Here is a 17,121-nt window from a genome sequence, read left to right on the forward strand (position 1 = left end):
ATATGACATACGGTATTTATTTTTAAAAGTTTGACAGTGAAACCATGTTAAGATGTTTTGAGCCTTTCTAACTAAATCCATTTGTAGATTGAAATTTAGACTTTGTGTTTGTAATGGACCATGGATAGTCTTGATAACAAAAATACCCCCTCTCTAGACCCCAGATCCCAATTTGATCCAGCAGATGCATGGAGACCTCACATGATGCATTGTGCAGTGTATTTTGCCTCCACTGCTTTCAACATGTGTTGATATGCTACTATTGCATGTTATTGGCTTTGCTCTTCTCATCTGTACATACTTTTGGCCTGGCTGTTTTTCACAGTCTGTCTCAGTCATGTCAGATAGCTGAAGCTCTCCGAGTGTGGTTTTGCCTGAGGTCTCTTCCTGTTAAAGGGAGTTCATCTTCTTCTCTGTTGCCAAGCATTTGCTCACAGAGGATCATCACATCTCTATGAAATCGCTGAATATGAAACACCTTCAGATAATTGTTGTTGTAAACTGCTGCTGTATAGATAAAAGTGAATTTATAGCAGCTCGTCAGTCTACATTTGATTAGAGAAAGTAGCAATACAGCTATACTATAAGCCATTACAATAAATCCAACTGTCATGTGAGGGGAAATATGGACCCAAAAGCAGATTCACATGCAGACAAGATTAACGAAAGGCCTTTAATAATAGTTCACAAGATGGGAGTTCAGAAATCTGAAGAATAACACAGTCCGACTCTTACTGAAAACTCAAGGGGCAGGGTAACATTGGATGACTAGAAACAGACAGTACAACAAGACAAAGGATAGACTCAAATTGAGGGTTTAAGTACACAAAGATCGATTAGGGGCAAAGGAAACAGGTGGGTGAACAAACAGGCAGAACCAATCAAGGGAAACAAGAGAAAAGCCAGACATGGGTCAAAATACTATCAAAATAAAACAGACAGCGACAAGACAACAACCACCTAACAAAGAGACTGAGACCTGACAATAAGATACAGGCAACACAAGGGAGTCCAGATAAACTGAAACTGAAGAATTCTAACCACAAACAGTTAGTCTGCAAAAAGCTAAGAACAAGAAAACAGAGACAAAACTGAGACGACTAAAAAACAACAACCTGGAACTAATTCTAATCACCATAAAATTAATCTAAAAATAATTAGAGAAGTCTAAACTTGCGCAAAAAACCAGGGACAATTAACACCAAAAAGCCTTGAGGTAAGTTATCTCGATATTTAATGTGATATACACATCACAAATGGATGACTGAGTTTTGTGTCTTGAAAACAATTGTAATTAACCGAGGAGACATAGATTATGTGAATGGGCTGTTTTGTACTGTTGAAGATGAGTGGCAGTTTACAACTGCAGATCTGTTAATTGCCACTGATAATGCTGGTAACATGCCAGAGGCTAAACAACTAAGTAACTTCAAACACATGAACCTAGCTGCTCAGTGAGTTCTGTAGCAGACCTCTGTGTCACCATTACTTGGAAGGATTAAATAAATCTCCACAGCTAATCATACCTTGGTGGTAAAAGCATCAGCTGCAGCATATGCCACTTGCTGTTTAGCTTGAAATTTGAATAGAACCTTTAACATAATGGAGAGGCATTTTTTTTGTTTTGTGCAACAACCTGCCATTTGTGTTGCTCCCCTCTCTTCTTAGTTGTGAAAAAGCAGAGCTGATATTAACACTAATCCAAATTGCCATCAGTGGCTTTTAAGCCACTGAAATTAGTGGGCATCATTACACCTTTCCATCAACTGAATTATGACACATGAACAGGCTTTGGTGGTACAGCCACATAGGACTTTTGGGAAATTATTCCAGATATATACGTTGGGTTAACTGACTCACATAGCCTTGTTTAACCTGATGTTCATGTCATTGATGTTCAACTGGACATACACTTGGACATTGGGTTTTTTTTGCCTGTCCCGTTTGGTTCTTCTGCCATCAGAATTGTTGTCTAAAGGCAAAGAAAGATGCCCAACGGATTTACTTTACCAAATGGACCATCCCAGCCTTGCCATATTGGTCTATTTGATTCACCTTTGCTTTTATTGTTTATTTTATTATCATTTGCTGAACACGGGACAGACTTGACTGGGGAAAAGAAAAGGGAGAAAGAAAGAGGGAAAGAAAAAGAGCGGGGAACATTGTTAAATATCCCAATTCTTTGATCTTTGGGCTGAAGGAAGAACAACACTCGGTGTATAAATGCTCAATCAACAATCTCTTTATTCCATACAACATTTTGAGCTTTAAAAACGTCTAGACGGGAGATGTGGACAGGAGGGTGTCCGCCAGATCTCGAAGTGTTTGACTGTTTCTCACATTCTCATAGCTTCAGCCCTCCTCCAAACTAAGCATTCACATTCTTTCTCTCTTACGGCGCCTAAATGACAGCCTTGGCTTTCTGTTTTATCTCCTGATGAGATGGGGCAGAAAACCTCTGTTCTGTTCTTTCTAATCAGACAAATAAGGCCATGATTCTCTGAAAACAGTGTTTCTTATAAATCCGCAGTATAATGCATCATAAAACAATGTCATTCATTCACAATAAATCAGCAGTCTACTGTAATACAAATCAGTCTAATAAATGTAATAGTTATCACCTTCTTCTAAGTCAGGAGTATAATGCAACCTAAAACTACATAATGATTTCACAATCTTAGAGGTATAACGTGGCATAAGATAATATACTAATCTCACAACATACACTTTATAATGAGAGCTTAGACTACAACACCGTGCAGTTTCTGCATATTTTGTATTATTTTGTATTTTTGCATTCTCCATTGTCACAGGAGGCGACCAAGGACAGTTCTGAAAAACTAAATCTTTTATGATTATTTGATTAGGTTTAAGATGAAGGGCATGCACCAAAATGAAGAGTATCTTCTGAGATGGATAAAAGTAAAAGATTCAGTGAGGTTGGAGTAACTGCGACTGCCAGCTCCCATTCTTTAGTAAGACTCTTGGGTGGGTGTCTTCAGCACACTTAAAAAATACTAGATACTCCTGTGCAAAAACATACAAAGATTTAAGAGATTTAGGAGCTGTTTGCTTTATAACTCTCAAAATATGAGGTGATGAGGTTTTTCCATTTCTCTCTACATTCTATCTGCTGTTAATAACAATAAATTATAAATAGTATGTTTCTATTTTTTTAATCACAGACCTTGCAAATGTCTAAGAGCCTTTCATATTTCAGAACCAGCTAGTTGGAAGTAAATACAGATTTCAGACAGTTCACATTCAAAGAATTTCTATTCAGCTGTAGCAAACACTTGAACATCGCCATGTGTGTGAGATTATAATCACCTTGTCATTGTGTCCTCTGTTGTTGTTATGTGTTGATCATAAAGGTGCTTAGTGTGGGGCTGGGCCACAGCTATACACATGTGGCCATATGCAGGGATCCTTCTGTCCTCTCTCCTGTTTGACATATAAGCTCTGTTGGTGCCAGATGAGCTCTCACTGAAAACTGGATGTAGGCCGGTCAATCCTCACGGGCTCACCTGTCAGCCTGTGTTTCTCTTTCCCTTCTAAAGCAACGCTGACACTTCCTCTGTCCCTTGTCGCTACTCTTCTGCTGTCACTCTTTCTTCTCTCCTTCACATTCTTACTGACTCAGTGACTTGTGTCACCAGTACAGGGTTAATCATGTACCTGGCACAGGTATTTCCAAGATGCCAGATCCTACCATGTATCAGTCTTGTCTGGGTCTATATCGTTAGTTCTCTTTAATCCATATATGCCGTGATTTTGGGCAGCAAACAAATTTGTACAAATTGATCAGTAGGAAGGTTGCTAACTGGCCTTTTATACTTTTTTTTTTTTTTTTTTTACCTTGCGCAATATTCTTGTTGTTGGTGGTTGTGGCTGTCTTTTTCTTTAAAACCACATATTTCTAAAAAAACCAAAAAAAAAAATCTTAAATACATATTTCAGTACAATCTATCAACAGTGCATACTGAACAACACATAAAATAGTAGTCAAATAGTGTTTCATTTCTGCTGGAAGTACTTAATTGTTTATCCACTAGTTTGTTTAGGTTGCTGTAGCTCTGGTTTGCATTTGTTTGAGCCTTGCTTCCCTGTAGTGGTGCAATCATATACTCTCCAAGCACATTTTTAAGTTAGTGGGACTCAGTACTTTTTGTCATAGATTCATTCCAATTACACTGTTGGAAACATTCCTTTGAGATTCAGATTCATGCTGACAATTGTGATTACAATACAATTTTTGCAGTTTTGGCTACTGCTCCTTCATCCTGATAATCTCCCATTCTGCCACATCCCATTGGGTTTTATTGGATTCAGATATAACCACTGAAAATCACGAGAGTCACTGTCATGATATAGCTACATAGACATACACATAGCAGACAATAGAATTTGACTTTGGTATTTATGCCGTGATTGATTTGTATTTATTCCATAAAACCTTTGTTTCCACAAATGTGCAGAAGGCTGAACTTTGACACTAAACAGGTTGGGATCAATGGATTCATGCTGTTGACACTAAATTCTGACCCTGCCATCTGCATGCCATAGCACAAATTAAGATTAATCAAATCCATGCAACCAGTGCAGTCTGTGTGAGCGTTATAAAGAGTGTGAATTTTGAGTAACTGTGTGCCAAGCTCAAAACTGGCTGGCTATTCTCCTCTGACCTCTTTCATAAACAAGATCTTAGACAGCCGGCTATCTCCAGGTTCTGTTGATTCTTTTGCTTTAGATTGCACACAGATTTCTGTTTCACCCCTTTGCATGTTGAGATGAAGTGCTGCTATTAAGCCAGGCAGACATATTGGAGGAAAAAGGAATGAAACAGCATCAAAGAATAACGGTAAGATAATACAGTAATAGAGAACAGCCAAACCTGAACAAGCAGGCTACTGGCAAGCAATTATAACTTACTGATCAATGTGTGATATGACACTATACAATGGTTTAATTGCTTGACTAAGCATACGAAACTGTATTACTTACAAAAAAGCTAAAACAAGAGAGTGTATCAGGTTTTTATTTGTTTATTAGTCTAAGTAATTCTTTGGCACATGTTTTGTGATGTGATCTCATTCATCTCACTTAATTTGTTAATGTTTCATATGACCACTTTGAAAATATTTATTTTTCTGCCAAACCCTGAAAATTTTTCAGTTTAATTCGTGTAACATAATGTCGTAATAATTAATTGACCTATTTTTTCAGCATAATATGATTAACTGCTCCTCTGCAGAGTTTCTGTGTAAACAAACAACATATGGGCATGTCATTTATCAAAAAAACCTGCTGTGGGTATATTAAAGTTCAAAAACAACACGAGGATAATTGATGATATTATGTTTAAAAACCAAGCAATAATAATAAAACTAATGAATGTATTTTACACTTGACTATAAGTACAGTAAATGCATGCATACATACACAAAACTATATTGATTGCATGTAAAATGCAATTATTAAAGCACAGTATATCCAGCTTATTGCTACAAGCTGCAACAACCCCCCCCCCCCCCCCCCAAAAAAAAACAAAACAAAAAAAAAAACATTATGCAACATGTAAAACTTTACATATGCATTCAGTTAGAACACTTTGTTACTAGTTGTTAAAGTACTTTTGAAATCCTTACAGGGCTAGAAATTAAATATAAATAAATACTTGAACCTGATGGAGCAAAAATATTTAATCAGTATATGAGTACATGCTTTTTGTATCAGTTAGATAAGAGCTTGTCAAATGATGAGTATTCCACCTCTCCTATCACTCTATCTCAAGTTCATCTTCGATTTCCTAGCTGCAGCCTGGTGTTAATGCTAATGATATGTGGTATCACTGGAGACACTAAAGTTGATGGCTAGCTTTAGTGGACTTGTGTCCTGTATAAAACCCTGTCTCCAGATATACCAAGAAAGATTTAGTGAAGAGCGAGGGGGTCTTTTAAATGAATAAGTGCTGGAAATGTGGTGACACATCTCTACACCCAGCCATTTGGATTGAAATTGCAGAGAGGTGAGCACTGAGGTCCTGTCCATTTGGAAGACTGACAGCACAATCAGGGACGTCTTAATCACATCTGGTTGTCTCATTAATCAAAGGAAGTACTATTGTTAAATGTTATGCCTCTGTCCATCACTTCACCAGTACATTTCTGGTAATAATTTGGCTAGCATTCAAGGAAAGTTCTTTGAATTGACACAGCATGTAGCTGACCTGCTGTCTGTTTTAATTTTTAGTTTGCAAATATCATATGGCTACATTTTCAACTACTGAGAGAGGGGTAGTAATCAAGTCCACAAAGTATATGTGATTGACATGACACTGGAGGCTCTGAAGCATGAGTATTTTCCAAAAAGGCAAAAGCAAAGTGTGCTTACTGAAATAGTTGCTGGGGTTTTTTGCCAAGTAGAATTTCCAAAGTATTTTTATTTGATTGAAAAGAAGTCAACACTCCCTTAAATGTTTAAATGTTGCATAAGCTGTAGAAAGTGAGCAGCCATCAACATGTATTTGACATCTCATTTCAGTATTTTTTACTTGGTCCATCATATAAAACTTACATGATTGATCAGTTTATTAGGAGGTTGTCCTTACTATTATTTTAAAAGTTCAGAAATAACCAACTACTCCCATTCCCAGAGCAATGCACCACAAGATGGGTAAAATGAATTGCATAGCCAATAGTTCTATTTATTATTAAGTTGACGTAACCCTTGTGGTGTCCTCGGATCAAAAATGGTCCCTAGGTTAATGGCAAACAAGCATATGGGAATCCCGAGGACACCAGTGTCAAGAACTGGAGGGAGAAGTGTCATCAAGAAAGCGAGAGCCACGCTGTACAGAACAAGCCTGGCAAAAATATTTCAACTAGTCCAAAATGTATCTAGGAATCTCAGAACAACTGGCAACGAACTATTGAATGACTTAACCAAGTCGGGAATTGTAGTGGGGATACTTTAGTGCAAGTGGAACTGGAAATCTAATCAAGTTGGAAGAAATCACAAAGAAGCAAGGACATATGAAGATTTTGAAAGAAAATCTCAAACAGTTAGCACCAAAACTGGATCTGGGTCTTCATTTTGTCTTCTAATATGACTTTTTGGAACAAACATAAAAACATACATTGCTCCTGGTGAAGAACTACTTCCAGAAGACCAAAGGGAACGTTATTGACTGGCCTGTACGAAGCCCTGGCTGGAATCCCATTGAAAATATGTAGGGTGAGCTAAAGATCAAGGTCCATGCCAGAAGACAATCAAATATGGAGGAGCTTCAGAGATTTGCCAAAGAAGAAATGAGTCTTGGATTACACAGGAGATGTGTATTGAAAACTACAACAAATGACTGCAGGCTGTTATCAAGCAAAAGTGAAACAGTTGATTGTTAGAATCAGTAGGGCTAATAGTTTTGGTTTTGGTGTTGTGAAATTATTTTTTTTCTGTGTGCAAAGTAAAAAAAATGTAAGCATCCTAAATAAAACAAGAATATTTAGAAAATCTATCTTAAATTCTGTACTATGTTTAACAGCATTTGGGAGATAATTGAAAAAAAATCATGGAGGCTAATCTGTCCTCTATGGTATGTTTTTTGGTTTACACTTTAGTTTACATATTCCTTTATCTACTCAGTCTAATTGACTTTTATTGATATGCAGTATTGTCTCAGGGTTTTGGCGTAATGGAAATATTTGCTGTGGAGCATGTTATATATTGCATTGTTTAACGATTCATTTATCAAAGTACATGAATGGCCGCTAACACCACCACCACCCGCCGCTTAATCCACCACAATTAGAATCTAATTGTTCGAAAATCCCTGCACAGTATAATTGAGAAACTCTTTTGTGAATGACAAAGTGTTATTTTTTGTTTTTAGTTTCTATTTGACCTGCAGAATATATTTGCCATTGCATGTTTATACTTTTATTATGCATGCTGAATACAGACTTTTCAGTGCTGTGAAATGTACAGTGGAGATTTCACGTTTGGTATTTTTCTGTGTCAGATACCTGTATCAGCACAGCTAATAACATTCTGCCTCCATGCTTGGGGTCGGCCATCTTTCTAATTCACTCCGATGTACTTTCAGTTACAGTATACTCATTTTCACAAACTGCACTAATCTGTCCAACTACTATCCCGTCTCACCTCTGGACAAAGCAGGCGTCTGACTGCCCAGAAGAGTACTTCTTAAAGATCCTGCTGAATGCTTCCCTCTTTTGGCTGAGGTAGCTTAATCATTACAGTTAATGGAGATACTTGACTGTCTGTGGGTTTAATACTGTACTAGATGAAATCCTCAATTTTTTAAAGCAAAATTGACTTGTGGAGTCAGTTGTCGTTGATCCTTTCATTGCAGTGTGGCACAAGAGTCCAGGGTTGTCAGTTTCAGGATCCTCCTCTCCTGCTCTTCTGCTCCCGTTGTGACATAGCATGCTGTTGATATGTTGTAGGAGAAATGTCATTTAAAAAAAAAAAAAATATATATATATATATAACAGGTTGCCTTCAACTAGTGTTGACATTTCGATGTTCAGCTGAGGACAAACACTCCATAAACCCATGATGAGGGTCGACTTGCAGAAAGCTATGACGAGCTAACAAGCAATCTCCAACATTCATATTCAGTCTCGCATCATCACTGCAGTGCTTATGATAAATGCATAGCGGTCAGCATTGTTTCAGGCAGGTTACTGCTGCGAATGGGATTTATTGACTAAGTCATAGTTGTTTGTATGAATTAAAGAATAATTGTTTTTTCATGTGTAAGGTTTTTGATGAAAACAGTGCAGTAAAATCACAATGTTAAACCCTCTTGAACAGTTTGTAGGCAACGATTGACTGACTTTCTGCAACCTTCAAGTTGGTCTCATAAAAGCTGGCTAACTGTCACCCCTGTCAGCACAGCCCGAGAGGTGGACGAGACATGTCATCCCAACAAAATTTAAAATGTGTTTTGAGGCCCCTTAGTAGAGTGGCTGCCACTCTTTCTCATCCCCAGGCAGATTTAATGCCCAACACTACTCCAGAGAGCAATGTGCCCACCCCAGCACATCATGGGGTGTATTTCTGTCTTTCTCAAACTCTCTCTCTCTCTCTGTCTATGTGAAGGGACCCAGGTGAGGCTGTTATAGAGCTGAACCTTGAATTCCCTCCAGAATGTTTTTGTATATCAGAAGTTTGACCTCTCTGCTGTCCATTGAAGGCATCTGAATAAGAATTATTACTGTAGGAATTTGTTTGCTTTACCTGAAACCATAATAAACTGTGTGTGCCTGTGATGGAAATATCCTCAGAAATGCACATTCATTGCTTAAATAAATGTGAAAAATTTGAAATTGCATGTGTGAAACTTCATGCATGGAGCAGTTTGCCTTTTACCGTAATTTAGTTTATAGTACAGGCAGGTTTAGCTGAAAAGGCTCTGCTCTTTTTTGGGAGTTCTCTACGAATTTGAATAGGAAAAACTGTTTAGCTTGTGAATCACTTATTTTTATTTGGAATAGTTTCCTCATTTTCTGAATGCTGGAAATGAATTGCCATCTTAATTTGACCAGAAAAGTCTGTTTCTGTCCTCGGAAATCACTTAAAGACGTACTATGTTTGAGAGTATTCTCACCTAATGTACTCTTCTCTCTCTTTCTTTAGTCATCCCCCCACCACAGCCAATATTTTGTAATAACAGTCTAACAACAGTTTCGTATTCAACAAAGGAACATATCCTGAAATCATAGCTAAATAATTAACTGATTAATCAAAATGTTCTGATTCTTTTATTGATAAAGGAAATTATTGCTATTTTCAGTCATGCTCTAATATGGTCACTGCCAGTAGCAACATTTAAAATTGCAGAAAAGATTGTGCCATTATTAAGAAAGCAGTCTGGAAGCCTTATGTTTTATTTAAACTACCAAATGCAAAACATTAAATATGCCAGCTACGTGCAGCCGTTGAGCTCATGCTGTTGATTTAGATGCATGGCAATACAAGTGTAATTCGAAATGCGTCACTGCCAGTATACCTGCTCTAAGTATTCACAGTAGTCAGTATTATCAACTAGGACAGGTATGATCTGTCAGTTAATCAGCTTTTCAAGTGTCAGAATTTATAGGTGTGATACAAATGTACCAGTACTAGTACTAGTACACCTTTCATGTGTGACTAAGTGTGTGGTGGTAGACTACACTTTCTTACCATGTGACAAGTGTCCCTTTTTCCTGATGGTGAACAAGGAAGTTCAGGGGGAAAAAGAATATCATTATGGAAACATCGAACTGAGTCTGAGTGCACCTCTCCACTGCTGATTCTGTGTAGTCATCATTTAAACAGGATAGGGGGATAAATTTCATATTGACTGGCTGATTATACTCATTCAATTTGCAGTGATCAAACGGAAGGATGAGCTGTAGGCTTCGGTGACTGTATGGTTGCTGGGTTGGCAGCTCAAATAAAGCCTGAGGTGCCTCACATCTACCTGGAAGTCTCTGTGAGATGATGTGATTGTTGGTGATGATATGGGGTAATGGATGTGTATAGCTTTCAATCTATTGGCAGTCTTTCTTACTCCTGTGCCTGTTGCGGGCAAACTCATTTTGTAAACACCTCAAGAAAGTTATTCAGAGAGACAGGGGTTCTTACTCCATCCATCTGACTAAATAGCACTCTGACAAAGCTTTGGGTGTGTATTTTTATAATGAGAGCTTCTTTCCATGATCCCAAACCACCTTTTGGCATTTCTGCCACAGTTATTTTGTATTTGATAATAAATAACCCCCACATAGTTACTTTATATTCTTAGAGCAAACAAGCCCATGGACTGTATACACCCGATGATCAATTGGCTACCAGTCTAATAGTCTGCAAATGTACAGTATTCAAATGAATGAGACTGTGCATCAGCCCGAAGCAAAACTGAGCTAATGATTTATGTCTGCTGGCACAGTGACTTCAGTGCAGCCCATTTCTCACCTTTCCATAACATTACCTATTATGGTTCCTCTCTACAACTATATGATAAGCAGTATGAGTAGAAGTACTGTGTTTCTGTATGCAGTAAAATTATAAAAATCCCCACATGAATATTAAAACTTTCACAGAGGGCAAAAGATGTAATCTTTTAATCTGGAAAGGGTCAGAAGCAGTTATTTTAGGTATTCATAATTCTGAATGGGCAAGTACTAATAATTAAAATTGTGTTCTGCTTAAAGTAAAATGTCATCCCTAATAAATAAAAAGAAAAAGCTATAATCGAAGCTGAAGGTAACCTTTATCCTCTCTTGATTTTCATGACTACTTAACGTTTAGTTTTCTGCAGGGTCAAGTACCAGTTCACCATGATGCTTACTGAGATATTAATATTATCACTCTTTTCATTCTTTCCTGGAAACCATTACCTAAATTAACAATTGTCACAAAAATTTAAAAAAGATAAGCGTTTTCTGTATTTCTGCCTTTATTAGTTACTGCAATTTAAATGTTAAAGTAGTTCAATAGCCAATGAGACTTATAGCTCTATAATATAGAGCCTGGGAGACATCATTATTGTGATAATGCCATATGTAACTCAACTCAATTTTACTCTTGGAAATAGTTAAAGCTGGCAAACTAGTTATGTATTGATCTGTGGTGCTAAACTGTGCAGGTTAGTTTAGCAGAACTATACAGCTCCATCTAGCATTAGACTATAATTATAATGCAGCATAGGTGTAACAAAACCACAGCAGGAGAGAACTCAAATGCAAACCACCAGTTGGGACAGATATCCAAAATGCTGGTCTTTTAATCCAGGCAGGCAGTGCATGCACAAGTGTTTATTACATCAAACACGTCCAGCAAGGTACCAGACACGGCAGAGACCAGAAACAAGCAAAAGGTTATACACGAAGAAATTGCAGTTTGCACGAGGTAGCACAGAACGTTCACTAGGAAAACTACAAACACTGGTGATGATGCACATATGAGGGAGAGAGAATTTTGACAAGGGAAAAGGGCAAGATGAATATGAATTATGAAACTGAGTCAAAGGTTGAAATTGAAAAAGGCAGTCTGGCAAGTGGGAGGGGAAGGACATTAGATATACACTGAGAAGACAAATTGGCTAACTAGAAATGGGTAGGAGAAATTAGACACAGGTGAAACTGGTGAGGAGAGGGCAAACAGCTGGAAAGGAAGAAAATCTAAGAGAGACAAGAACATGAGAGACCAGGGGGTACAAAATAAAACAGGAAATCACTTGAACAAAAACCCAGAGCCATGCTTAAATTTAAAAATTCCAGTAGTCTGATGGCAGCTTTTGCCCCAGAGTCTTGTGATGTCACAGCTGTAATATTGATATTTAGTTAGATTAAACTCTAATTGTACTAAGGTCCAGATTAAAACGGCCACAATGAAACTCTTTGGAGGAGGTCTTTGTCCAGTTCTAAACAGACTCCAGAGTTCTTTTATGGTGAGAATGTGATCTGACCTTGGTCTAACCAAACTACCAGGTGTATGGTGCAAGTATGAGTTAGGCAGCAGAGTACTGTAGGCATGCTTAGTACAGCCCAAAATATTGCCCTGATTAATATAAATTAATGAAATAAGTTCTCTATGCTGTCTAGCAAGACAGAACACAGCATATTCTTTCAATATTTACCACCCTAGACACATCTGGCCAGTACAGTAAGTGGACCAAAACATGCTCATGTGGTTTTATTGATGTATTCTGCTTCGCTTGGTGTCGCTTGACGCTTTCTCTGTGTGACTGGAAACCAAAGCATGGGAAAAAGTTACAAGTTTGCAGTTGGTGTGAAGACAACCTAAAAAAGATTGCAACTTGCATTTTCTTGTCAGCACTTTTAAAAGAAGCATTTAGTGTATCAAGATGCCGTTTTGTTTTTAATTGAGCCTAGATTAACATGTCTATGATAATCACCACCTTGATGATATCACCTGGTGATAAAATGTCTTAATTTTACCTAAATTGGTGCTTTACAGTTTTGACTTAACTTTGTCTATTTTTCTCACATAAGGCAGCATATGCTCTAAGCTTTCAGTTATGGCAAGCAAAAATAGTTTAGTTGAGGAGTTTGTTACACTAAAAGAAATAATTGTAGGCCATATTTTGTTGAGCTTTAGATTTATTCTAAAAAATTATAACACTTGACATCTCTATATAAACTACATTTACCATTATTGGAACTTTGCAGCAATGCAACAGTGGTGGGATTTATTTATTCTACATTATTTGTTTTTTATTTGTTACACTCTGTGCCACCATTGTCTTTATGCCATTCTAATAGCGTCATTGTGTCACTATCTTGCAGGACTTTGTTGTGAACAAGCGAGTAATTGCAAAGTACTCATGTGACATACTGCTAATGGGCCCACTCAACAAAAAAACCAACAAAAAAAAACAAGCTGAAATGCTGTGTTGAGCTGTAAGAGGATATAGCAATTTGAAATATGAGTGAGGCAGAGAAAGAGACAGAGAAGGAGAGAAAAACCGTTGAGAACAAGATTGTTGAAACATGTTATTAAATTGATTGTGTGATATAGAGTGCACAGTGCTGTTGGTCTGAGGAGCTTGTGACCTTCAACAATGAGACCATTGATCAGGTGAGTGGAGATAGGAGACTTGACCACATGTACAATAGTCTGTCCTGCTAGTGGAGAACAAAGCACCGATAGACTGATTCATGCCGTTACAGTTTTGTAATTGTTGCCAACTTTTTTTTTGCTCCAGTGGATTAATGCGGGGTACAAATTATTTCGATTTTTACTTTGATACTGTTCACTAACACAGCTGATGGATATGAATTTAATGCATGCTTTTTCGGTTATGGTGTATTTTCTTCATCACATGAAAATAGATTTTGTTAAGTATAAAGCAGTTGTAGCAGTATCATTATTCTTATGACTTTGTATTAGCATTAAAATCAATCTGTACAAATTCACTTGTTGAAAATGTGTTTCCAGTTTCCAGCTTTTGTTGGATTACAGATATTAATACAGATGTTACAGACATTTTTAATTGCCATTAAGGTTGTTTCTGTCAAAGCGTAAAAAAATAAATGCAATGGTCCTTGTTAACGATGCGCATATAAGAGAGAGCAAAAACACCAATACCAAAGCAGTTTTTGTTAATAATTCCTATATTAAATAAATGTGAATTTACATGCTGTTGCATTTAAAGATAAAGACAGCTCTTGTTAAAATTAATTTAATAAAGAATATGACTCACTTGCTGTTAAATTCAGAAATTCAGCTTAGCGTCATAAAAATGTTATGCAAAGGGTTTTATTACTACCCATAAAAATCTGATATGTTTAAAATGTATCAGAACAATAATGTCCCAGTGGCAGGCAAAACCTTACAACCACCTGTTGTGCAGGTTATTTCAATGACAATTAACTTAATCTAAAATAAAGTTAGGGTTGAGTGCACCGTAAGTTATATGTGTTTTGTTAACCGGTCAGTCCAAAGTTGTTTCTTTTGGACTGCAACAGAACATATTTTTAATATGTCCCCACCTTCTACTAACACTAAGATGCATGCCAACTTTTTTGCCCATTATTCAAAATCAGCTTTTCTTTCCCCCAGTATAGGCCGATTGAGGATAACACTGCATTAATACTTGATTGTGTTTTTTAATTGAGGACGAGAAAACAAAGGAAGACCTGAGCACGAGGCAGCAGTTTGGGTTGGTCTCAGCTGCATTTTCGAGTCACGCTGCCACCAGTGTTCCATACAAGCATGGAGCTGTTGCTTTTTTTAGCGCCTGCTTTCCAGTTTGCAATGCTCTATTAGACAGAATGTCCATCTGCCAATATATTCAAAATGCACAGCGTAGGGTATTAACATGCCCTTGGAAAAAAGGGTTTGGCTCTGTAGGGCAAGCATTTCCATAAATCGCAGCAGAGGCAGTTTTATTACAGGTTGTAAATAGAAGTCTCTGCCATATTTTATGACAGCCATCACTAACTCATTCTGATTCTTATTACCTCTCTGTTCTTTGACTTGCAGGACCATTCATAGACACATTCTGTGCACAAGTTTATGCGGCATAAAGGATTGATTGTAAAGGAATTTATTCCCAGTGTAATTGCGCCTTTAGCTTGAGCTACACTTTTGTCTTCAGCTGCTGTTTTCACGTGCATTATAACAGGACCAGGCACTTTTTACACATAAAATTTTCATACGGATGCCATATGTACATATGTACTAGGAAACTGATTGAAGAGCCATCAAGTACAATATGTTATGAAGGCAGGGAACACAGTGATTAGATTACAGAATATTAAATCTACATTGGGCTTGAAGGGAAAAGTGACTGTTTGATTTTTACTGAATTGATATTACTATAAAGCACTTTATTGTATAGGGATAATTGTTTGTGTAATTTTGTGATTAAGAATTAGCATGACCTTTAATTAAAATTAAACTACAATATCTAGTCTTGTTAGACACTGTGCCTTTGCATTTATAATTTTTACGCTGATAAGTCATCAGCCAGACCAGCCAGGCTCATACATATGTTCATTGCAAATATATTTGCTAATCGTTTTTTAGAAGCACTCCACTTTTCTAGTCTAGCTTGTTTACTTATTTGAATTGGCTGGCAGAGCCATAATCAGCTTATGATCTTTATCATTTTGTTGCCAGGGGCGATACTGAGATTATTGCTCTATTCAAGTATGGTGATTTGTTGACCATAATCTATACGTTTTAGTGAAAATATTAACAAAAAGAGAGTGGCATGACTTTCTCAGCTTTGCTATCTCAGTACAGTTGAATTTAAAAATTAGGGAAAGGGCAACATTCAGCTGCTCAAAGAAGAACAGCTCTACCACTGATTATTTGATTGTTGTTGCTCTGATTCTAGCGAATTATAATTAGAATGTTGATCATTTCCCAGAAGTTAGCAGTGCAGGGGAAATAATCATTTTAGTGCTGCGTTTCAAGAGAGGAAAACAACAAAATCTCTTCCATTATAGACTTCCAAACTACACCCCTGTTTTGTGCTGGGACACACATGGGTGGAGTGAATGGGGATGGATGGCTGGATTAGGAATGCCGGGAGCGAGTAGATTATCCAGTATCTGGGCAGGCAGATGCGCAGAGAAGAAAATGACTACACAAAGAGCCAGATCTCCATCAGGGGATCAATTCATGGTGCTCGGTCTGTCACTTCCTGTGAAAAAGCAAATTTCATGGTGTGTTTTTCACAAGGCCAGCTCTGAAAATAAACATCACAAAGACAGTTTCTCGCTCTCTGTCTCACTCGTTTCCTCTGTCCTCCTCCCTGTCCCCACTTCAGCTATTTCTGCTCCACACTCACCTACCACATTCTTGGAGTAATAAAATGTGCAATCAAATATGCACACATGCACAGTTACACTTGAGACACATGACCACATGCGTGCTGTAACCTATATTTGCTGAGTATGGTGAATGCCGGTGTGTAAATTTTTTAAGAGGTTTAGCCAGCAAGAGCTGGAATGAGCATTGCTGTTGGCTGAGTTTCTCAGCCTGGGGCCCCTTGCTTTGCTCCCCCATTTCGCCCAGTAGAGCTTCGTCCTTATCGCTGTCCTGCACCCCATCACTGCTGAAGCTGGGTTCCTTTCCTGCTTGACCACATTTATCCAGGGGGCTCTTGTCTGGGGGTGATAAGCTGTTAGACTTACCAGTATGGACGTTGGGGTTCCCACATCCTCTCCTTCACTCCACTCTACAACTCTTTACTTCTTTCACAGTAGTGAGGACCGTTTTGGGGACACTACCCAATTCAACAATACTTTCACACTTAATTTTTTTCCTGCTTTGGCTATTACACACTGCACAGGTTCCACTCTCATCCCACTTATCCCATCTCTTTCTTTCCTCGTCTTTCTTGTGCTAATGTGATAAAGCACCTTAAAGTGAATGAAACAAAAACTACTTTCAGTGATTAGTTGTAATGAACACATTGTGATCATATTGTTCAGGTACTCAAATTTGTATCTGTGTGACAACAGATTGTGCAGACCTGACCTTTTTGGGTTCTGAAGGCATGCACAGTTTGTCTTGAGTTATTTTCCTGTGAAGTTTGCATTCAGCACTTTCTCACGTAGTTTAAAGTCTTTGTCA

The sequence above is a fragment of the Simochromis diagramma genome, unplaced genomic scaffold (genome assembly GCF_900408965.1).
Source record: "Simochromis diagramma unplaced genomic scaffold, fSimDia1.1 OVJJ01000463.1, whole genome shotgun sequence".
Taxonomy (NCBI): Eukaryota; Metazoa; Chordata; class Actinopteri; order Cichliformes; family Cichlidae; genus Simochromis; species Simochromis diagramma.